Source organism: Triticum aestivum, chromosome 3D (assembly GCF_018294505.1).
Source record: "Triticum aestivum cultivar Chinese Spring chromosome 3D, IWGSC CS RefSeq v2.1, whole genome shotgun sequence".
Classification (NCBI taxonomy): domain Eukaryota; kingdom Viridiplantae; phylum Streptophyta; class Magnoliopsida; order Poales; family Poaceae; genus Triticum; species Triticum aestivum.
Window position 1 is genome coordinate 25,329,913 of NC_057802.1, and position 25,402 is coordinate 25,355,314.

At 46.3% G+C, this 25,402-nt stretch overlaps 1 pseudogene; it reads right to left on the reverse strand.

Moving 5' to 3' along the window:
- Positions 1 to 9,930: 9,930 nt before the first annotated feature.
- On the reverse strand, positions 9,931 to 21,624 carry LOC123076076 (2-oxoglutarate-dependent dioxygenase AOP3-like; annotated as a pseudogene).
- Between the last annotated feature and the right edge of the window lie 3,778 nt (positions 21,625 to 25,402).

A 25,402-nucleotide genomic window follows, 5' to 3' on the forward strand; every position in this document is an offset into this window, starting at 1 on the left:
CACGAGCCGAGCCGAGCCGAGCGGAGTTCAGACCGAGCCATGCTACAGCTCAACATTTTAGGAGCCAGCTCAGATCGGCTTGCTGATACTAACGAGCCCTATTTGGGAAGCTCGGCTCGAATTGACCCTTGCTCGGTCCAACTAGGAAGGCTCAATAGCCCAGCCACCAGAACATTACAGTGCGTTGCAAAAGGGACAAAATTGGCCAGCCAGGAAGAAGTGGCGGGCCATGGCGAAGACCGACCCCTCATTTACCCCCGAGGAAGCTCTCTCTTACCATCTACCTTCACTTGCACCATGTCGTCTTCACCCCAAGAACGGGCGAGGTGGTCCTGTGCACGCACGACCACGTCTTTGCCCTGCGCCCGAATGTGTTTGTCGGTGCCATCCTAGAAAGTGCATCGTCTAACCCCCATACGGGTGAGTTCTAGCGGCAACTCAAGAGGCTTTTCACCATCCACGGCACAACGAGGAGGAGGTTGGCGTCATGACGGGTAGGCCCGAGGATGACGCGGTCGTTGGGCATGGCTAGAAGGAGGGCGTCAGGCGTGGCCGTGCATGGCGAGAAGTTGGAGGGTGCCGCACACGGGTGCGAAGAGAAGGAGGACACGCTGCCGCGTCGTGGAGGCCGTTGCCGGAATGTTTTAAATTCGGCGGGGTTGGGCAAGGATTGCGCGGTGGTGGCGCTAACCCTAGTCTGAATGGGATAGGATGGTGCGTCCGTCGGTCAGGGAGAGACGAAGCAGATTTTCTCTCGTTTGGCTGGGCCTCAGAGTTGGCTAAAAATAAAACTAGGATGGGCCAAGTGGGTGCACCGAGCTGAACCGGGACAAATGAGGCTCGGCCGGGTCAAATTTCAAGCCTAGTTTTAAAAATCGGTTAGTTAAAAACAATGCACAGGCCGGGCCAATTCGGGCCGAGCTAAAACGAGCTTCGAGCTGAGTCAAAAAGCTCAGTCATATGTCTAGCCCTATCCACATACATCCGCCCGTTCACTATTACATTATAGCCATCATTTTTATTTGTAGGCATTCCAAACTTTGGAAGCCTTCAAGGTCCAACATGGTAACAAGCCGTTCACCCTCACCCATGCTATGGACGGTCATTTGCAATTGTCCCAAGTTCAAGGAGCAACATGCCACTCAAAATAAGAATGGAGGGCCAGCGGCCGTGGTTGAGCATGAAGAAGGGGAAAGCGACCAAGGGGCAAGACCAACTCCAAGGTGGACGAGAAGCATGACGTGGCAACATTAGCCTTGCAAGAAACTTTGCAAGGCATGATGACCCAAATGAAAGCAACGGAGGAGAGGAAGCGCCAAGAGAAAGAGGAGCAAGTGAAGGCCCTACATCTAGATACAATAGAAGAAGCTCAAGATTGAGGAGAATGTCCAAATCAAGAAGCTGGAGTTTTGAGTCGACCAATCCAAAGACAAAGCAAAATAGGTGGCGCTCGCTTTCATGGCGAAGGAGGTGGAGATCATGAATGTGGACTTGACAAAGGTGTCCCCGAGGAGAAGACCATGGTTCAAGAAGAAGTAAAAGGAGATGCTTGAGCTAGATGATTGAGCTATGGCCAAGAGCGCCATCATTTTTTGTATGTCGGCTCGTGTGCCAACATGAACTAGGGCCGCGATGCAAGAACTATGGCCTTTTTTGCATGTTGGTCGGCAAGAACTATGCCCGCTGGCATGTCTATGGCCTTGGCTTAATTTTAGATTTCAATTTTCTTGCAAAAAATACTACGCCCGGACGAAATGGGTCGGCCAGTTGGGCGCACCGGCTAGATTTGGTTAGACGCGGCCGGACGCCGCCCCTTTGGCCGATCCAAACGGACATAATCTGGACAAAATGGACCACCGTTTTGGGTCGTGCGTTAGAGTTGGACTTATGGTTGTCTAAGCGGAATAATTTCCCTACTTTAGAAAATGTGGCAGATTGTATTTCACTAGAGATGGCTTTGCAGAAAAATTCATGAGCGAGTTGTTCATGTATTTTTTTCATCAAGTCGTACAATTTTCTGATTAGGATAGAAGGATAAATGCATTGGTTGGTTGCTTAAAACAGACACGATTACGTATCAGTTGCATGTCCAACAACAGGCATTGTATATTTGTTTTGTGGTAATGCACGACATTCAATTCTATGATACACTGTGGCAATGGCTTAGGAGACATCGGATCTGGCTTCTTGGCTCAGGTGTGTCACGGGCGGCGCATGCCTCGCCCCCCTTGATGGAGGTGGCAGATCGACATGAATAGGGGGGCTTAGGGCGGAGAGCGGGTCGGTTGACATGGGACTCCTCCTTTGCGGACCGTGGGAAAGTATGACGTGAAGGAAACAAGGCGCCGTGGTGAAGATGAGGTGGGTGTCATATGGTTTTAAAGGAGAGAGCTCCAGTGAGAAATGCCCGGCTACGGCGAGAAACTGAGGGGTAAGGTAAGGCTTCAGCAAGAAATGGGAAAGATTGCATCCTGGAGCGAAGTTTTTGCGTTGGGACCGCATGTTGGAGCTAACATGGTGGATAGTCCGAACGAAGTAGGATTTTGAAGAGCCTGATGGGTGCCTGTTTGATGTTCGATCTTAAAGATGACCTTAATTGTTTGTTTGGCCCATTTATATTTATTGAAGTCCATAACAACGCACGGGCGTTTTACTAGTCTGGTTTTAAAGTTGAGATGGGTTTGTCCCTTTGTCTCTTATTTTGTGCAATTTTGAAAGACCAGGCTGTGGCCCAGTTGCAGCGGGTATATAGTATCGAGGTCACGATGTCTGCACTGTAAGCTGAAGCTGACGTGCTCCATCACGCTATGCTCTGGTCAGATGTACACTGGGTGAGCTATTTTGTACACAAGGTTTTTTCCTTTTGACTAGTTCATTCAAGCTCAAATTGTACATTTTTTCCACGTGTTTGTATAAACCTGGTCAATCTCTCACGAGTTGTGCTACATGATTGGCCGATGTACCCAACTATAACTTGTTTTATGACCAGTGATTTATGGTGTCTTGATTTTCCTTTTTGGAAAGGAGGATGTATCCTGGCATCTACATCTGGGCGATGCATGCTCCCATTTTATTAATTATTCAAAAAACCATTACAAGGTAATACATCAGCAAGTCTGAAGCCACCATCTTGGCAACACCTGTCGCTACTCCTATCCCCGTGATGAAGGGGTGCTGAATGTCCGAGCCTAATACCAAACAGACATCTCACCAACACCTAACATCTAATGTGGGATGCCCGATCCAAGTCACAATACTTAGACTGGGTTACACAGCGGTCCGGCGCACTTTCAGTGGGCACCTCCTCCATCATCGATCCATCCTCAGATCAAATACTGACGCATCGACCTTGCCAGGTCTCTCTGCCATCGACGCCACCATGACGCAGACAACATCGTCCTCCTGCACGAGTCCATCGCCACGCATCGGACGCCGAGTCTTCACTGCGCCACGCCGTCGAGATCCATGTGTAGGATGAAGCACCGCTCCACCACCTACCGACGCCCAACCACCAAGCCATCCACATGACCGTCTAGCCGATGAATGTCTCCAAAGATGATGCCCCCACGGGGGTGACGATGAAGATGTCGCCATCATCCGATCTAGGAAGCCCCTCAACGCCTCCAACGAAGGCTACGACGCCCACAGGCGCCGTCATCAATGGTAGCCTCCTCTAGATCTGAGATTTCGTCCGGAAACAATGGAGCAAGGGACACCCCCACCATTGCCTCCAACAAGGAAAACGACACCCATGGGCGCCGCCGACAATGGTGGCTTCCTCACCCACTTGAGCAGCTAGGCCAACATCTCCTCCTCCACTTGATCCGCCGTAGGGAAGCCACCGTGAGGCAACACCCACCGACGAGATCCATTTGAACCGACGACGAAGAAAGCCAAAGGTATAGGCGGTCACACCGCTGTGTGCAGTGGCGGCTCCAGGAATTGAAGTTAGCCGGGGTGAACATTTAACGTCTAAATTTTTTGTTTGAAAAGAAGAGGGACACACAGCAGTGCGTGAAGATTCTGGATCGATTGGATTTGGGGATTTTTTTGCTTGACGAGGAGAGGGGCAGGTCGTCTGTTTTGGGCCTGTATACAATGTAGCCCAGTGAGTCTCAGTCCACCGGCCGAACCCTCACGTACCCCTTTGTCCTTCTTCGATCCTTGCCGCACGCACAGAAACAGAGCAGCGCCACCGTCGCTGGCTTTCTCAATATTGGCCTACCGCAGGAAAGATAGGTAGGTGGGGGTCGACCCTCCGCCGCCGGCGACCCGGGGCGGCCGCCCCAACTTGCCCCAATGGTGGGTCCGCCACTGGCTGTGTGACCGGCGCCATGGCCACACACACATCTTCCCGAGACGCCCGCTCAAGATCCACCGTCAAAGCCACGCCTCCAAGCCGCGACGGAGGGATGCCCCCCACCGCCAGCATCCCCCGCACGGGCTTTGCCCAGCTGGGATCTGGCAGCGACGGGACGGAAGGCGGAGGGGAGGGGAGGTGGACGGGCGGCGGAGGGGATCGGGAGGGATCTGAAGGGGAGGGGAGGCAGACGAGAGGCGGAGGGGATCGGGACTGGAGACGGATGATACGATATCCTTATGGTCAGGATTTTTTTATGTATTCGATGCTTAGACTAATACTCCATCTGTTTCTAAATATTTGTCTTTCTAGAGATTTCAACAAGTAACTACATACGAAGCAAAATGAATGAATCTACACTCTAAAATATGTTTATATACATCGGTTTGGTAGTCCATTTGAAATCTTTAAAAGAACAAATATTTAGGAATGAAGGGAGTAGTTCATAGTATTTGGTCTCGTTTCCTAATTCTATGGGGTTATGGTTTGGAAGCATGCGACCGATGAGAGCCTATGACATGGCCAATATATGGTTTACTAGGCACAAAGGTGGAGATCAGAAAAATAGCTAGAGAAGCGTACCATAGTGCCAAAACAATGCGGCGGGGCCAGTAAGGCACCATTCATGCCACACATATCCGGTCCATAAATATCAGTCTCTCTGGATCCTCTCAATACCAATTCCATTTTCCTCTAGCAACGATAGGCAGAGATCACCTGCATATCCAGAGAGTGAATAGCGTTGGTCATATTTATATGTGTAGGCTTGAAAGGCACCAGGAACGATTCTACAGCAAGGGGCCATGGTCTGTTAACCATTGTTTCCTATCACACCTCACCATCTATAGAAGAGGGCAATTTTCCTGGATGAGGAGAGAGCTAAGCGTGCCAGTACCCATTGGTCATGACCCGTACCGTGGTAGCATGACATCCCTGCAGAGTCGGAATCAACACCGCACGAGAGAGGGCTCGTGTCTCAAGATGAACAACTCGCTGTCCATGAAGGTGAAGGTCGCGGGATGGGACGGCATGGTGAGCCATTTCCTGTCCTTGGCCTACAACTGGAGGCCTTCCAGCTCATGATGCAAGATCGTCATGATCATACTGTCATCGTGGTGCACCTGCATGGACATGCTGCTCTCCGTGTCCAGCAGGACATGTTATCGGTACAGACCGATGAAATAGCCGAGCGCACATAGTTCCGCGTTCTCGATGTGTCGCCGCATCCTGGGCTTCCCCAGACTAGCATGCCTGGCTGTACCCGTCTGTGGACTCCAACCGATCTCGAGGAAGGAGTATGAATATGTGATATGAATATGTGTCCTCTCCTCCATCCCGAGTTGAGCTTCCTAACCTTACACTTGGGCCACCTCCCGCTGTGCTCTCATGTTCCTCGTTCCATGGGCTGCCATACGAGGCCTCTAGTGAGTCTTGTGGCTTGCTTCTCTGATTTGGTGGTTGTCCAAGTCCACCACATGAACCAGCCAACCCTCCCTACAGCTAGGCTCGTGCTGCTGCACCCAGAGCTGGGCACATCCCCCACGCGTGGGTCGAGCCCTCCCACTGCATTGCTGCTTGCTGGGCAGACCGCTCCTCCAGCCGCCTCACAACATGGCGTGTTGCTGCTGCTCTCTAGTACAAGACAAGTCGCTTTGTTTGTCCGACACTACGTCCTCTGTACGCCTTCCTTCTTGATGGACTTCAAGCTCCCCGTACGCTTGAGTAGCATCCGTGTTCGCCTTTGCATCAGCATCCACAACAGTTGCACTTTTATATGTTGTTTCTTCATGGACTTCCGATGCCACGCACGCCTTTATTTTCTCTAGGCGCATCGCACAAAGACAGCTTCTCCATGGCCGACCGCACACAATGAGCATTGCCTCCGCTCCGGCAAAGATAGCACTTACGTCCGTACCATCCACGTAAACTCCGGAATCAGCCCCCCCCCCCCCTCCCCCGTGTCTGTAGCGCCGTCACGACTTTCCGAACCATGGTTATGAAGCCGAACTTTTTCTTCCATGAGTGCAACAATTTCTTTAACCACCACTTGAAGAACTGGATTTTTCTCGTCCACGAGTTCACACAACAACATCATGTCACTATCACCTTCCTGAGCCATGAGTGCCTTCTCCTTCGTGGACCTCTTACACTTCGACTTGAAGTGCTCGAGCAGATTATAGTTGTGGCAGTGAATTTTCCTCTTGTCAAACTTTTTTTCTTTGGCTTCTTCGACTGTTCATCGGTGTCCTTTGCGGGATGGTACTTTCCGCTACTACCGGATTCCTTGTCTAAAAAGATCATCGTACCCTTTATTATAAAGAGGTATGAAAAGATCTCATCCGTTGATGTGTTTAGGAGGGTTGTACTGAAGCAAAAGTGTTATTTCTTATTCGGAAAACGAATACAATGTGCACTACAACTCATTTTACCTCAAGGCGCACATCATGCTATAAAACTATTATTATAGGCTCATACATCATCTTGCAAGAAGACGAACTGTAAAATTTCTTTAGACAGACTACAAAGCACAAGCTTATATAGCATTCCGATCTAGTTCTTGATGAAGGTGTTTAGCAAGTCGAAGTTCTCTGGAAAGATCCTGCGGGTGCATCTGGGGTCCCTGATGGGGGCTGGTACCTCGCCGCAGGCGGCCAGGGAGAAGGCCGCCATCCGATGGTCTTTGTAGTTGTCGACCGGTGTCACGTTCAGCTTCTCCGGTGGTGACGTAATGATGATTTAGTCCGGGCCTTAATCCATAGTGGCTCCCATCTATAGGGCACATGCCACATGACATGTGACATTAAGCACCAATGGGGAAACAGGAGGCCTAAAATACAAGAATAGTTGACATGTGTACTCTTACCTTCATTATCTCTGACCCAATCGCCTCCGACATAGTCAATATATGGTGTTAGTATGCATAAAGGTGAACATAGCATATGAAAACCGGCTAGAGAAGAGTATCCCATGTGCTAAAATATTGTAGTGGGCCAGCTAGACACCTTCACGTCACCCCGCAAAAAAAGGACACCTTCATGTCTCCCCAATCGATAAATATCGATCTCTCTAGAGCCTCTCAGTTCTAGTTCCAATTCCCTCTAGCAAGGGTCGACCGGCAGAGATCCGTCCATATATCAAGAGAGTGAAAAGTGTTTGCCAAATTTATACAAATTGAATCGCGTAGGTTTGAAAGGCACTGGGAAAACATACTATCCCCCCCCCCCAGCCCCCGCGTCGCTCCGCTCGGGGCGACTCGGGCGGCGACGAAACCCTAGCGCGCGCCGCCGCCCCCTGCTAGCTCCCCCCTCGCCGCCACCAGAGTAGGTCTCCGGGCAAGCCAGGGCGGCCGACAAGGACGGTGGCGGCGAGGATCTGCTGCTCCGCCTCCGTGCGGAGAGCCTCGGACGCCGAGGCGGCGGCCTCGGAAGGAGAGGCGACGGCTGGCTCTCCGGCGAGCAGTGGTCGCGGGTGCTGCTCCGCCCCCTCGGCCGCGCGGGCGGCGTGGTGGCGGCGGATGTTTGGTGGCTGGTCTTCGCGTGCGGTCTTCTCCGACGGACGGCGCCAGATCTGCAGGTCTTTCCCTCCCCCTCTCATAGCTCCTTCCACCCCGGCACTGCTGGTCCTTGGCGGTCCCTGGTCGTCGGATCTGGTGCGTTTGGGGTGCGGGAGTGGCGGCAGTCCGGGAGAAATCCTTGGCCGGTGTGGCCCGGCCACGACGGTGACGACATCAACTGTTGCCGTGCCCCTCCCTAGAGGCTCCGTCGAGGTTCTGTTCCCCTCTCCCCCTCTCGCCCCGGGTGAAAACCTCATCCTTTTGGATGGGGCGGCAGCGGCGCTCTACGTCGTCACCTTCCTGGAGGTGCCGCTCAGGTGGTTCGAGAGATGCGAGGGCGTTCTGATTTGGGGATTGGGGGATCGACGGTCGCGTGGTCCGATTTTATCGTTCTGCGCGTCCTTCCTCAGCACCTTCAATCTTGATAGCTTCATCCCTTCGTGTGTGGCTCTATGCGTATGGGCGAGGATCTTCCAAGGCGAGCTCGTCTCAGCTGGGGGCGGGGCTGAGTATCTCTCAAGGTTGTTCGTGGCTGCCATCTTATCTGGCTCTAGGGTGAGCTTCCCCATCTTCCGACGGTACGGCGTCCTTCGAGCCAGGACGAGGGGTAGGGGTCCTCTTCGGAGATGGTTTCGGGTAGTTTGTTGCAGCTCACCACTCCTGGTGCAGATGAGGGCATGCTCCATGCCTATGATGGGTCTCATCTTGTTAGTGCTTCCGCTCCACCTATGGTGCTCATTCTGCGGCTGGGGACTTCATCGACATCAAGCGAAGCTTTGTTGTCCATTATGTTGTAGTGCTTGGTGTTGTTGAGGTTTGTAAGTTGTCTAGTAGCTCCATGTATCTGCCGTCTTTTTCTTTTTCCTCTTGTAAGGTGATGTCCGATGTAACTCCTGGCCGGTTGATGGCTTTGTTAATTCAAAGCCGGGCTCTCTCTTGAGCCTTCGTTCTAAAAAAAAGGCACTGGGAACAAAATATTGGCAACTGGACCATGTCAGCTAACCTGATTTATCTGTACAACCTCACCTAGTGGAGAGGATGGCGGTCGGTCTAGACGGGAAGAGACCTTTGTAGGTACAGTACGAGCAAGCTGAACCCTCTCACCTGATATAGGGTCAGTTTGGTTCCCATCCTAGGTGTCCGTCGCCTGGCCTGGGGCCTCCCTAAGAGCTGCCTGGCTATTGTTTGGTTGACGTCCTGGTCATGAGGGAGTATGCCTGGCAGGAGAACAAGAGAAAGTAATTAGCCTGGCCTGCAAAACAAGAGAACCTGGTTAGCCTCAGCCAGGCAACCCATTTTGGACGCCTGGGCTTGCCTGGAGCAGCAGCCTGGATCGGTAATTATAATGCCTTGTACAATGGTAGGTGCCTATGGAGGTGATTAGAAAGATAAACCGGCTTTTTTGAAGCACCGGTGCCTATTTCTATAGGAGAGACGCCTAATTAAGCGTCTACCCAGTACAAATAAGCACCGGTCCTTAAGAAAAGTCTGGTTTATTTCTCTAAGCACCTTGCATTGTACAAGGCGCAAGGCTTAAAACACCAGGCGTCTGGAAAGAACTGAAACAGCTAGACATTAGGAGAACAAGTGAACAACAGCTAATTAGCACTCCCCAGGCCAGGTCGTGAACCAAACACATCGATCCTATACTAGCCTAACCAGGCAACTTTTCATAAATTCTTAGGCACATTCCAGGCATAAAAAAATCTCCCAGGCGTGTTGTTCAGGGCACAAACCAAACTAGCCCATAGTCACATCCCGACATGGCGACATCAAAATCAAAATAATTTTGGTTGAAGCTGCGCTTGCTAGAGTATCTGTTTTGGTTGAGCTTCTTGGGCATGAAAATCATTTTGCTCTGTTTTATTTTTTCGTTTTGCTCTGATTTATTGCAGAAGGTAACTACTGCTGCAGATTCCAACCAACTCTTAACATAGAAATAAGAGAATCTTCGCTAGCCTGTTCCAACTGAGATATGTAGCCGACTTGGGCTTCCTCCTCTGATACCGAACTGTGATCATTCTAGCATGGGAAACGCATCATCCTTGTCCACCCCGCGCCCGCAGAAAGCCTTCAGTGGATCACCGAGTCTGCACCCGTCGGAGTGCCAGAATCTTCTGCATTTGTTGCTCGTACATGCACGGTAGGCCATAGGGTGGTCTTCGTCCACCAGCTCTTCCATGGCGCCCAGCAGGACACCGTCCTTCCCCCACCACCCGAACAGCACCGACAGGCAATCGCGGTTCCTTGGCGTCCTGACATGGTGGATGCACGGCGTGACCCTCCCATTGGTCACCACCTGTCATGGCGTCAGAATTCGATGAAAACCGTCATAACCACAAAAGAAAGGGCTTGTTGTTCAACCAGTGAGTGGTTCAGCTGGGCTCCCTTGGTGCTGCTAACTGCAATGGGTAAACTAAAGAGAACTCAAGAGTTGATGAGTGAAAGCCATTCTTGCTTTTTCGTCAATTTTTTTCCGTTACAGCTATTTTCGCTGCTGCCAAAGGTAGATCCGGACATACAAGCGGAAAAATCTTATTTAATTTCAGTTGAAAATCATATTTCCAAGCAGTGTCGGCAAACATTTTGATGGGAGTTGTTAAGCAATTCTTTGTGCAAGGTCCTCTGTTTTACACCATTGATTGGGTTCCTGGTTGCTTCGGTGGGTGGCAATGGTGCCCTACCTTGCAATAATCAATAACACTGCAAGAACAAGATGCGTTGTAGCACTGAGTTGCTTAACCTTCAAACCAAATTAACTTTTAAAATATTCAAATGATTTGAACTACTGCCTAGCGAGCACACGGGCTTGACTTTGCATTAATTCTCGGGGTTCGAGGATGTTTTAGCTCTTGTTTTGCTTTCCCTGCGGATCAACCTATTTATGCCAATGCATTGCAAAAAATACTTAGCTCTCTCTCTCTCTCTCTCTCTCTCTCTCTCCATCTCTATCTATCTATCTATCTATCTATCTATCTCTATCTATCTATCTATCTATCTATCTGTGTGTGTGTGTGTGTGTTTTGACTAAAGGGGCGCTTTGCCTTTCAATAAGATATGCATCCAAATTGAAACAATAGCTTGGAACGATGGGGTGGTGTGCAGCATAACACCGAAACCTTCCATGCATAGTAGACTGGTTGTAGGCTTAAATCCATTAAAGGCAAAATGTGCATGGTTATAGTAGGGAGTCCGTGGCTGATGAGAGCCTATGATGCAGTAAATAAGTGGTTTTACCCCGCATAATGGTGGTGGTACCAAATCTGAGCTCACTAAAGAAGAATATTGCATATGCTGAAATATAGGTCCACGCAGGGCATGCAATGTGGTGGGACACCGGGCCACCTTGATGTCACCAGTTCCCAACCGATAAATACCAATCTCTTACACGCCTCTTAGTTCCAGTTCCATTTCCTCAAGCAACGATGTATGAACAGAGACAATCCACACATCTGTAGTAGAAAGCGTATTTTGTATGATCACAAGTTGCATAGGATTGAAAGGCACCAAAAAATATTTTACCGCCAAGCAGAAGCTTCCTCTCCCGTCCGTGTACAACAACATGGCCCGAATTATATTATTTCCTTTCACATGGGCATCTTTTGGAATAAAAAGACATCAACCATAGAGTTAACATGTTAACAATAGGTGAAGCAACCTGCTACTTACGTCGGGAAGCCACCTCTACAGGTTATAATATGTTCAACTTGAACGGCGCTTTTAATGAGAGGTTGAGGGTTGGTGGTTTGGGGAACTGTTGGCCATGACACATACGGTGTGGTTATTTCTGTTGCGATATGATAGTATCGGGTCGCGATGTCCGCACTGCAAGCTGAAGATGAGGACCTATATCATGCCATCCTGTGTGATGATCATACATGCATTGGTTGAGTTACTTTTTTCCATGGACAGCATAATGTTGAAGCATGCAATGGTTTTTCCCAGTATGGACCATACGCCCATGGGATTAAAGTTCAGGCATTTAAAGTTTTTCCACTTGACTAATTCATTGTAGCCTATTTCTTGTTTTGTCCTCGTGATTGTAATAAACCTTTTCATGTTCTCGCGTCTTTGTGTGTTGGTATTGTTTAATAAATTCGGTCTATGTGGTTGACTGACGTACCATGTTTTTTCGCCTGTTTGATGAGTGGCGGTTTAGTCGTGTCTCGGTGGAAGATCACGTGATTTTATTTCAATGTGTTCTATGTCTAGAATAAGATTCTAGATGTTTGGCCTGGCTTCCCAATTGTGCCAGCTTATAGTTGGAAGGCATGCAACCAACTTGAGCATATGGTGCAATAAAGATATGGTTTTATCACACATAAAGGTGAATATAAAAAATTAAAGCTGGTAAGAGAAGAGCATCCCATGTGCTAACATGGTACTAGAAGCGCACACAAGCAATGTATGGTGGTGGCCAGCATGCACCTTCATGTCACATATACCCCATCGATAAATAGCGGTCTTTCCAGAGTCTCGGCTCCAAGTCCAGTTTCTCTAGCAATGATAAACATAGACCGTCAATATATCCAGAGATTGGAAAGCGCCCGTAATATTTATATAAATTGTGTAGGCTTGAAAGACAACGAGAATTGTTTTACGACAAAAGGGAAGGTTGTCTTAATTAGTTTTATTTGTCCGACCTCAGGCAATGGAACACACGGCAATTAGCCTCGGTGGAAAGAATATTGACTGGCTAGTAGCTGCGCGAGACAAGTCTAGCCTCGTCTCTAATTTACTCTGTCTGTCTCTTAGGCAAGGCACACACATCCCGGCCTGAGGCTATGAACATATGAAATAGGATGACAATATGCCATTTGGAGGTGGTTGTGACTTGTTAGAAGGGTCATGGGCTTCAATACGAAAAAATGTTCTTGTTTTCATATTGTTTACAATTTTCAAAAGGTTCTGGTATTTCAGAAATATTCACCTTTTCAACTTTTTTTCACAAATTTAAGAAATATTTGCGCTTCAGATTTTTTTAATAAATTCTCAACATAAATGCCTATTTTGCAATTTGTGTCCAAACTTTTCATCAATTATTGAGAATTTGTTAAATTTTGTGGAATTTTTTTCAAGTTTATAAAATTTACATACACAATTTGAAATTTCAAATTTGTTGACCAATTTCATGATATCATAGGACATAACAAAACGTTCATGCTGATTGATAATGATAGAAAGTTAGAATAGGAGAAGCATTCAAATTAGGAAAAACATCATGCTCATGGATGCACCCAGTGGCCTAGTCTCACTCACACCTCTCAATGATGTTTTTTTGGACTATGGATAAATGACCTCAACTTCTTGCAGCAGCCAGGCACGAGACGCATCCATGTCAGGTTTGGACGACTTTTAACACCGTTTGCTCGTTGCAACACGTTGAGCAATTTATCGGTCCTTTTTTATAGCGAAAACTCCAGACTTATCAATAACCCAAATAACTTGGCATATGCATTGAATTGGTCACAGAAGTTGTTGGAAAATATTTGTGGCCATTTGACGGATGTTGAAAAACAACATGCTTTCAAACGGACACTTCTGGCCTACGGAGCACCCTCAGTTGAGTATGGTCTATTTTTAGACATCCTTAAAATGACCCCAGCTTTTGTAAGCAGGTGGGAAAAGCCCATGGTACACATGGTTTGTACGACTTTCGACACCGCATGCAAGTTGCGACATGTCCAACCATTTATCGGTCTTTTTTAACTGAGGAAGCAACAGAAAATGCAAAACTTGTCAAAAACCCAAAAAACGTGGTATGGTGCATTACATTGGTCTTACAAGGTGAAAATTTTGGGGACATTTAAGGGATGTCCAGAAACGAGGTGCTCCCAAATGGACCCTTCTAGCCTACCCGAGCACTCTCCGTTGAACATGATATTTTGTTTAGAAATGTCATGACTGACCACAACTTCTGCAAGCAGGTGGGAATGCACATGTTAGGCATTCATGCCTGGCTTGAATGACTTCTGACATCATATGCATGTTGCTACATGTTAACCAGAAAATACAAAACTTGTAAAAAGACAAAAAACTTAGCAAGGTGCCTTGAATGGTCATACGAGGCCATGTAAAAAAAAAGGTCATTTCAAGGATGTTGAGAAACAACGTGCTCCCAGACGGAGCATTTTGGCCTACACGAACATCATGCGTTCAATACGTTCCTTTTTCGAACATCCTTGAAATGACCTCATTTTTTTCAAGCAAGTGGGCATGCCCTTGGTAGGCATCTATGTCAGGTTTGGATGAATTCTGACACCGTTTGCATGTTGCCACACGTTCGGACATTTATCAACCTTTGCTCACAAGGAAAACTCCAGAAAATGCAAAATTGTCGAAAACTCGAACAATTTGGCATGGTTCCTTGAATCGGTCATATGAGGCCATGGAAAAAATTGGGGCATGTCAAAAAACAATGTGCTCTCATGTTATAAAACAACTAAGCTGCTTGCGCCTTGCTGGGCCGGCCCAGTAGCACAAACTCCTGTGACTGGCGTATACTTTCCAGCAACGACCCGGAAGTGGGTACAATTTGTCAAAATATTACTCTTTATATGTTTAGTGGAGAGGGTTGTACCGAAGAGGGGCTTGTTTGAGTATTATATTTCAAGCATTACGTTGAGAGCTATGCTCTTTGTGCTGAGGGAACGCTTCCTCCTTTCCTATAGCTTGCATGCTTAAGATCCTCCTCAAGCAGCAGCATGACATCTAAATCATTGAAGGGTAAATTGTTTCATATTCGTAAAACAAATACTCTGTGCAATAGATTTGATTTTACCAAAAGGCCCATGCACTACAAAACTAATATTATAAACTCATACATCATCTCATGAGAAGACGAAAAAGAGTAAATATTCCCTTAGACCATGGACAGGCTACAAAGTGCAAGCACAATTCGTTGTAGATTTTCCGAGGCTAGTTCTTCACAAAGGTGCTTAGCACGTCTATGTAGTTGGGGAAGGTCTTGTGGGAGGTCCCTGATGGTGACAAGCACCTCGGTGCAGGCCACCAGGGAGAAGGCCATGGCCATCCGGTGGTTGTCATAGGTGTCGATCGCCGTCCCGTTCAGCTTCTTCGATGGCGTGATGATGCACTAGGCCTGGTCTTCCTCGATTGGTGCTCCCAGTCATAGGGCATAGGAACGACAGGTCAAATGAAATGCCGAGGGGTGCAACAGGAAACTTATTGATAAGAACAGAAGGTGCATGTTACTACCTTCGTTAGCTCAGTCCAGATCGCACCCATTCACACGTTTTCCTTCACTCTCCGAGAGGTAACTACAAAACAGAATGAACAAGTCTCAAGACCAAAATTTGCAAAAGAAACCAACAAACATGTAAGAAGGTTATTACTACACAAAATAACCTATCCCGACACATAATACTTTCCAGTCCTCTATCCCCAACTGGATACGTACTACGGAGTAATCCCTTCATCACGACATCCTCGAAGGAGGAAGCATTCACAGTCATAAGGCACAGGAAAGGAGGATAACACTCGGCCTCTACAGCAAGCGGGGCTTACAACCATGCTTCTTATAATAATCAACAGAGTCTGACAAAATAAATATATGGATAACCCCAAAGCCACCTTTCTGGCAATCTATGTCGCTACAACAACTAGCTTGAGATGTGCGCTGACCACGCACCAACACACACCATCTAATCCAGTGGCCTTACCAAGCCACCCGTCGCCGAGCCGAGAGCGCCATCCAGTCTAGCAAACCATCACGACGCACCGCATGCGCATGCTCCAGAATCAACCGCCGCCATCTTCCGATGCGCCAACTTCAGGAGAGATCAACGCATTGACCTCGCAAGGCCCTACTGCCACCTCGACGCCACCTCGGCAACACCACCCTGCGCTTGTTAAGGTTTTGGTTACCGAATGGTGCATTTTTACCGAGGGGGACCGGTAAACGTGGTTACCACGGTTACCAGGAAATTTCAAGCAAATTTCGAACGAATTTCAAATGAAATTTATAATTGAATTTTGAATTCAAATTCTTTCAAAATAGATATAGATAGCACTTGAACATATATTTATGAGAAAAGAGCAACTAGCTTAGTGGAACGTTGTCTACACATGTGCTGTCAAGCTGCCATACTTTACTATACATTGAGCGTTTGAATTCAAAAAATTTGAAAATTCGATTCTTTTTGCTCGAAATGCCCATTTACCCATGGGGACCGAAATATGCGGTAACCATGGTAAATCTCGAAATTTCGAGCGGTAACCAAAACCCTGGCGCTCGTACATCAAGACACATCCGCACCGTGACTCTGTTGCACCGTGCCGCCGAGAACCGCCGTCGTCAATGCAATAGATCCCACGCCGCTGCACCTCCTCACGACTCCAGCAAGCAACTGCTTCCAAACGATGCCTTCAAGAGGGAGAACGACGCGGAACACGCCGCCATCATCCGATCTAGGAGCCCTAGGTCAAGGGTTTCCCCTTGTAACATCCCAAGCAAGGAGATGATGACTGCAGTGATGATGCCTTCAACAAGGTAACGACGCATAGATACCATCATCCTCCACCACGACCGAAGTAGGAGCTCGGTTTTCGCCGGCAGCCACTTCTCCCCAACTCGCAGTCAGCTGGATCGCCCTCAAGTCGTGCGGATCAGCTCCACGCACCCATCATCCCGCCACCAATGCTTGGCGTCCGATCCCAAGATCCACGACCATCGAGCACCAACCGCCCGACAACCACCGGAAAGACGAGCTCGCAACCACCAAGTCCGGGGCTGCTGCCCGGTGCCGATGCACAACAAGCACGCCGCACAACCAAACATGCTAGTGTGCCGCCGTCGGAGAGTTGCAAAATGTGCCGACAAGGCGCAACCCATGCAGCCATTGGTACCAGATTAAGCTCACCCGCCAGCAGCCTTGCAACCATCGTGATGGGCCGCCGCTGACCCGCGGCACCCCCGCTGGAGAAGAGTGAGTACCGCCTCCCCAACTCCAGATCGAAGCTGAAAAGATTCCGCCGCCGCCGCGCTGCCAGGACTTTGCCCGGCGAATTCACCATTGGCAACGAGAGGAGGGGAGGGAGGAGGCCGGACTCTAGGAAGGAGACCGCGGGGGGGTGGGGGGCATAGTTTTCTCATCTAGCTGAGTTTCAGTTAGACCATATTCTTATTGTGTAACGTCCTTTGCACTATTTGTATCCTTACCAGGCTTGCATGACACCGAAGCAAAAGCAATGATTTCTCCAAACATGAATTTTGCGCTATTGGAATGAAAGTTCAAGCAACTGAAATTTTCTTCTTGACTAGTTTAATTGATGTTCAAATTGAACATCCGTTGACTAAACACCTCTTCTGGTATAAAAACACAAAACGGATTGGAGGATAATCCCCATTGTAAAGAGAAGACGAACACCTTTACGTACGGCTTGAAATGTGTGCAAAGTGCTTGTAAAACTCCATTCCTTTTTATTTATACGATCTATTATAGTTTGCTTTTCCATAGCCTACATAGAGTTGTTGGCATCTCAGCCCAAGAAGATAGAGAAGAATCTCATGCGCAGATGTGCATGCCGAGAGCAAGAAGGTCAGTCTTCCTCTTTGCAATTTTATGAATGATAGAAATCAATCCTCACTTGTATTAACTTCATGAGTGAAGAGATACACTTTCCCTCAGTATTGTCACTACTCCTATCAAAATTATATAATTGGACTTTTTTCCCCACTTCCACCGGGGGATTCAAACATCATATGATGATTCATGCAATGGTACAGTGGATCAATCAATTCAAATCAACAGAACCACTAGGTTGAGTTTTTTTTTGCGGGTGCACTAGGTTGAGTTTTGTCCTAACGATTGTACTCCCTCCGTCCCAAAATAAGTGACTCAACTTTGTACTAATTTTAGTACAAAGTTAGTACAAACTCGAGCCACTTATTTTGGGACTGAGGGAGTATTGAACCTGTTCATACTCTAGCCTCTTTGTGTGTTGATGTCGTCCACAGAAGCCATGATATGACCGGTGATTTAGCTATGGAGGCGCACCCGATGGGACCTATGTTGTGGCGAATATATGCTTTTACTACCCACAAAGGTGAACATAGAAAATCAAAACTGATTAGACAAGCGAACCCATGTGCTAAGTAGTGCCGGATTAATACAAAAGACATGCAATAGGGTGGGCAAGTGGTGGCACCGACATGTCACCAGAGAGAGAGAGAGAGAGGAAAGCATATGTTCTGAATTGTGTAGGTTTGAAAGGCACCAGGAACGATTTCATGATGATGAGGCAAAGTCTGTTGAGCAATTTAGTTCACTAATTTCAGCTGGTAGAGGAGATGGCGATCAGTCTGAACAGGAAGAGACCTTTGCGGGTCAGCAGCCGCGGGAGACAACTACAATCCCCGCGGGATGGGGAAGTGACACTCTCTCAGCCAAGATACGCACATCCTGGTATGAGAGCGAGATTCGGTCATTACGAGCTGGCAAGTGTCTTGATTGAATCCTATAGGAGGCAGTACTGCATGTGTTGTACATTAGAGAATCCTGTAGCTTGTGTACTGTACATGTGTCTTGTAGCATGGGCACTGCTCATTTCGATCTGGACCTTTTATTCGTGATCTGAGAGTGAACAGCTATCGCTGAGTCACGTTGAGATTTAGCTCTTCAAAGTTACTGAATCTCAGTCCCCGGACATGAAGTTGCACCTCCGCTGGCTAGAGTATTTATTTTGTCTATGATAAGGACTGTTCATCACTTGTTTTTTCTCAAGACGAACGGGGCCTACTTGTTTACACTAACTGTTTCGCCTTGTACAGTTGTAGTACTGTGAAACAGTCACACTGATAAAGCTTCCATAACTATTTTAACACATAATGCAACAACAACTAGCATTTATTTTCTGTGCTAATGGCACACACTCCCTCCATACGATCTCGTCGCATGGAGATGTGCGCCCGAACTTGTTTCATTTCGGTTGAGCATTTTCAAGCATTCAGTTGAGAGTTGTGATGTCCTTTGTGCATTCAGATGAGGGCTGTGTTGTTCTTCGTGCAAGGGAATGCTTCCTCCTTCCAGCATGATATCTAGATCACTAAACGGTAATTTATTTCTTATTCAAAAAAACGAATACAGTGTGCAATACATTCATTTTACCTCAAGGCACGCATGCTACAAAACTAGTATTACAGACTCATACACACCATCTCGCGAGAAGACGAAGACAAAATTTCCTCAAACTATGGACATGCTACAAAGTAGTTCTTGATGTAGTTCTTGATGAAGGCACTTAGCACGTCGAAGTAGTAGGGGAAGGTCTTGCGGGTGCACCCGAGATCCCTGATGGTGACTGGCACCTTGGCGCAAGCCGAGGCTGTCGCTCGGTTTCTTTGACTCTCCAGGAGGCAACTACAGATGAGAAGGAACAAGTGTCAGGACCAAAACAGTAGTATGATGTACCCCAAGCAGTAGTATGATGTACCATAAAATTTCCCACAAAACAACGTATCCCGACCAATTATGCTTTTGAGTCCTGTATTCCCAAAGTGATACTACAGAGTAATCGCTTCATCACGACATCTTGCGTGATGATTAGATGAGCATTGGGCAAGTTATTTTTGCCAGAAATTGCATGAGGGTCAAGCAAGCAATGCTGTCTCCCAGCATTTGTTATGGGATCTTGGGATTAACGTTTAAGCTGCTAAAGTTTTTCCTCTGAACTGGTCTTATTGAAGCTCAAACTGTGCTTTGTCCTTGTGATTGAAATAAACCTGCTCATGCTCTCACGCCTTTGAGTGTTGGTGTCGTCTACGGATGTCATGCTATGTGATTAAGCCGTGTCTTGGTGGAATACCTAGTAATAATTTAACATATTCGATATCTAGAATAAAATTTCATTTCGCTTTTCAATTGTGTTGGGTTCTGGTTGAAAATGGTTGGAAGGAATCCAACCGATGAGAGCATATGGCATAGTCAATATATGGTTTTATCAGGCATACAGATGAAAGGAAAATCAAAGTTGGTAAGAGAAGAGCACCCCATGTGCTAACATAGTACCAGAAGTGCACACAAACCATGTAATGCGGTGGGCCAGCGAGGCACCTTCACGTCACATATACTCAATCGATAAATATCGAGCTCTCGAGAGTCTTGGTTCCAAGTCGAATTTCTATCAATATGAACATATCCAGATGCTTCCAACCATCCAAGAGTGGAAAGCGCCAGTCGTCATATATTTACACGAACTGTGTAGGCTTGAAAGACACCAGGAATTGTCTTACGACAAAGCAGTCCTGTTGGTTAACATGATATATCTCTCTGGCCTGACTTAGCTACCAACATGGCCATTGGCTCAGACGGAAGAGACCTTCGCGCTCCAGTACCTGAGCGGCAAAAGTGTCACTCTCAGGCCCGATTTACACACATCTGGACATGAGGGCTGCAATCGTGAGCGAGATGGCGATCAGCTTTTGTCTTACCGTCAACATCTTGCTGCCCAGGAAGGTGAAGGTCGTCGGATCTGGCAGCACGGCGAGCCACCTCCCGTCCCCGGCCCGCACCTCCAGTCCCTACACCTTGTGTTGCACGATGTTGGTCATCAACGTTGTCGCTATGCTGTGCCAGCAAGGACACGCCGGTATCCGTGTCCGGCGGCACGCCCGTAGCGGCACAGCCGGGCCGCACCACGTGGGCGAGCGATCCCGGACACCATCGCCTCGACGATTATCCTCTCCACTGTTTGTTCACTGCAGCTCATGTTATTAGAAACTTAAATTAACGGGCTTGATCCATGTGCATTTTCAAAAAAAACTCAAATAAATTTATAAAGCCCATGAATAAATGGCAATTGGAGGTGCAATTTTTAGTCCCACCTCGAGAGTGCAGGTGATGTGAAATCAACTTAAATAATGGATCCTCCCCACTCCACTAAGTGATATGCATGAGTAGAGAAAAAGAACACCACACGCATCTGCTCACTTTGCCTCGCCGGGCTAGGCATGGGTTTCTTGACCATTATTAAGTTTTGGAAACCTAGTCAGTTTAGATCTTGATCATGACATGACACCGTGTGGGTTATCCTATATATATGACTTACCGACCATCACCAAATACACAACGCCGAGCTGGAGATCAGGTCTCCGCAACACTCATCCCTTCGCTGCTCTAGACTAAAGATTTCGGGAAGTGCTACACACGACGGCCCATGTTCGTCACACACGAGTCGACTTCCTTTCAAGTCGGACAGCATTGCATACTATCATCTCTGCCGTCGTCTGCTTGACCGGTCTCCACCAAGGTTGTCATCAACGACATCGCCTCTGCAGCAGTCACCGCTACTTTGTCTGCAAACGATCAGTATGTGCATCGTGATCTTATCCAAGCTCTAGTTATGGTTGTTGTGATGTTGTTGTTTATGTTGTCATGCTCATGTAATACGATAGAGCTATGCATGCCAATAATTATTTTACTCTTAAATTATTTACTGAAATTGACTAACTTTTCAACAGCTCCAACACGCTCTTGGCCGCCGTCATGATCGTCTTGCTGCACATATATGGACGAAATATTCTAGTGCAGTGTATTTCAGTGCAAACAAACTGCATTTCAGAAACAATATAGTCATATTTGAGTGCATTTTTAAGCCTTGTTACACATGCATTCCAAGACATCGTTTCCCATAAATTCCTATGTTCACTCAAAATTCAGATGCAACTAACAAACAGGTCGGACCCGTCCATCACACTGGCCCGGGATGCGGAGAGTATAGTGCTGGCGCACTTCTACTTTGGTACAACCCTTCTAAACACATCAACGGAGAAGATCTTTGTATACCACTTCATAATACAACGGAGAAGATCTTTTCATTCTATACTGGTAGGCGGTATGTATATTGGGTTGCTAGCCTGATATACCGCCCTCCAGATGCTGGGGCAACGCAGCTCCCAATTGAGCTAACAACTGTTGGTGAAAAGGATGGAACGCTCAAGATTAAGAACTAAGTGGTAGTTTGGTTAAAGGCCTTGACACCATGGGTGAGAAAAAGAGCGTGCTTCGATCAGGAGAACGGTGGACGAGGCTTAAGCTTTTTCTCTTTTTTTTCTTCTTTTTTGTTTATTCATTTTTCTTTTTGAGCTTTATTATTATTTTTTCACCTGTTCAAAAAAATATTTGAAACACCAAAAAAAAATCTTGTTTTCAAATACTGTACACAATTTTAAAAATGTTAATAAATTTCAATACATGTTCTTGTTTTTTAATTTTTGTTCACAAATTTAATAAAGTTTGTGTTTAAAAAAAGTTGATGAACTTCTAAAGAAGTACGTGGTTTGCAATTTGTGTTCAAAATTTTAATGGGTTGTTCAATTTTTTTAACAATTTCCAAAAAAGTGTTCAACTTTGTAAAATTTCCATACACAGTTTGAAATTCCAAAATTGACAATATTAAAAAATGTCAGGACATAATAAAATATTCATGTCGATTGATAATGACATAAATTGAAAATAACAAAATCAGTGAAATTAGAAAAACTATATGCTCGTTAAACGACTTGTCATTAAGCTTCATCTTCCTCGCCTTGACTTATCCTCCCGCTGCTCTAGATGCAGTCGTCGGCGCCACCAGCCTTTACCTCTACATATGGTGTAGGCGCGCAGCACTTCAGCATCCAATGCCCTTGTCCAGTGGAGCCCAACTCCATATCCCCTCGACCCCCCGTCTCGCATTCTCGCACGGGTACGGCGGCGAGCCCGCGCAAGTCTCTGAACTGGGATGCAGAGCAGCGCGACGCACGAGTACCGCTCCGCGCCAGACTAGGAGCATGGCAGCACGTGAGTGTAGGGAGACGGGCGCATACCAAGAAGTGAATCATGACCTTGCTGAGAAGGTGATGGACACACCGAATAGTCGGCATTCAGGGTAAGTTTTGCTGTTTCCTGAATCCTCTCATGTATGTGTGTGTTCCTGTACGTGGGTGTCCAACATGAGCATGTAGCAACTGGAGCAGTAGTAATTTTTCTATGTGTGGTGTTCCTACTCGTTCCCAAAATCCCCGAATCCTCTGAGAGTCTCAGGGTAAGTTTTTCTGTGTGGTGTTCCTGCTTGTTCCCTGAATCCGCATGTATGTCTGCAAATTATTTGTTTCAATTTACAGTAGTAAATGGAGAAGTAGTCAAAAAAATTCCCCTGAATACCTCTCATGTATGTCTGCAAATTAAGTTTTTTTTCAGGTTATACAGTAATAATTGGAGCATAGTAATATTTTTGTTCCATGAATCCCGCTCGTGTATGTCTGCAAATTAAGTATTTCTTGAAGTTTACAGTACTAACTGGAGCGGTAGTAATTTTCGATGAATCATTCTCATGCATGTCTACAAATTAAGTATTTCTTGTAGTTTACTGTACCAATTAGAAGAGATTATAGAGTTAGGTAGTTTTCGTTGGTTACCAAATGAGCATTTTTCAGATATGGAACATGGCGTGATCTGTAGCTGTGCATGTTAATTAGCAATTATGTTTTACCACGTTAGTGTATTTCAATCTAGAGAGCTACGAATCATTAAGATTCATTAGAATCTGACTTGTAATCTGGGCAGATCTACATTATTCCCTAAAAGAAGAGATGGCAAAAAATAGTTTCGGATTGTAGTTACCATTCACTACAATTTAGAGATCACAATCTTTCCAAATCTGTATAGTTCAGACATTATGTACCATGGCTCTCTTTAACTGAACTGGAGATTTTCTTTTGCATGTATAGGTCAATAGCTTCTCATGATGGAACCAGTGGCACTTTAGATTTGAAGAGTCACATGAGCTCTTGAGGTGCTAGGCATGCACCAATAGGCCCAAAGCAACAAAAGTTAAGGTTGAGAAAGGTTGATGATGGAAACGCCAATTTGGAGAATATTATTTTTGATCAAGATGTTGCCAGGAAAGAGCTTCCACTAATGATTTGTGTTCATGAGTACCCTCTATCTATGGTTGGTCACTTGGGTTTCAGAAATTTTGTTCAACATGACATCCAATGTTTAGAATGGTAGTTATGCTTATTTGATGTTATGTTATTTTGTGAGAATTTGAGAGGCTATGTGGCGATCTGCACTTGTACTATGTCATTTTGTGAGAATCTAAGAGCTTATTTGATGTCATGCACTTGTGCTATGTCACTTTGTGAGAATTTGAGAGCTTATGTGAATGTTGTGCTATGTCTTATGTACTAGAAGATGCCCCGCACGTTGCTGCGGGACCATTTGCTACAACTATATTGTCTTATAAAGAAACAACAAAAAAGATATAATTTAAAGTCAACGACCTATGTAATCTAGCGTGATGTTCACAAAGATTAAATGATGCCTTAGAACATGTCGTAAATAGAATATTGGTGATAAGAACACAATACGTATGTGAAATGAACTCCATAACCAATGACTGAATCGGAAAGCACCTGCAAATGAGCCACTAAATGTCCTTCTCTCTAAATTCCTGAAGCCAAGCTTTTGAATGACAAAAGTGAAGCACTGAAATTAGTACTGGTCTCAATATCTGAAGGAGGGAAAAAGTGATAACAATGGGCATGGTTTTCTGATCGTTCCAACTCGCGATGTTTAGGTCCACCAAAACTAAAGGATCACAAAAATTAGGGTGCATCTACTAAGTAATAATGATCTAAGTGACATTATCAAGATATGCTAAAAGAAAGTGATGTGGAAACCTGGACGTGTAACAGAGGACAGAAGATGTCCTTGGCAACTCGCATGCGCTCCAGTAAATTGCTGCTCCAAATCGGCGAAGCTTAGTGGCGCGTGTCTTGTAGAATGATCGAGATGCCGCAGCAATGAATGTGCAGCAAGCGGATGGGTCTGTCACCATTTCTCTGCTGATCTGTACGCGATACCAGTATGTCCACCCTGTGTAGAAGACAGGAAAATGAAATTGTGAAAACAAAATAGTTGCCTCACATATATGCCTACCTAAATTCATCCAAGCCTATCTTCTTGATTGAGTGGCAATTATGACTTACTTGAATAGAAGGGATAATGAGATTTCGTCCTGGGTTGTAGTAGATGATTTGTTCCAACCAATGCATTGCATGGAGTGAAGGGGATCATATGAATGTGATTTGTAATGTAGTGAAACAAATATAAGATGCATGTCATGCGTTCATCAAGTTCAGATAATAAATTTTACAGATGGGATGATTATCTACTAACTCAAGTGGTAAGAAACCTATGCAGGAAGAAAGCACAAATAACCATCGCAATCTGCAACAAATCATCGAGCAACCTGTGGCCAAATCTTACAAAATAAGAAATCAGATAAAATATTGGATTAGACAAAGAAAAGAGGGCTAGAGAGGGACCCAATCAATCAGCATGTACATGTTGGGAAGTGTAATCAAAGATCTGAGTCCAGTTGTGGTGGAAGACGATTCTCTTCTTTCAGAAAATAAGATTCATACACACTTGTGCACTCCAGGCTGATATTTAAAGGATAAGCGAGCGGTTCAGTTACCTCCT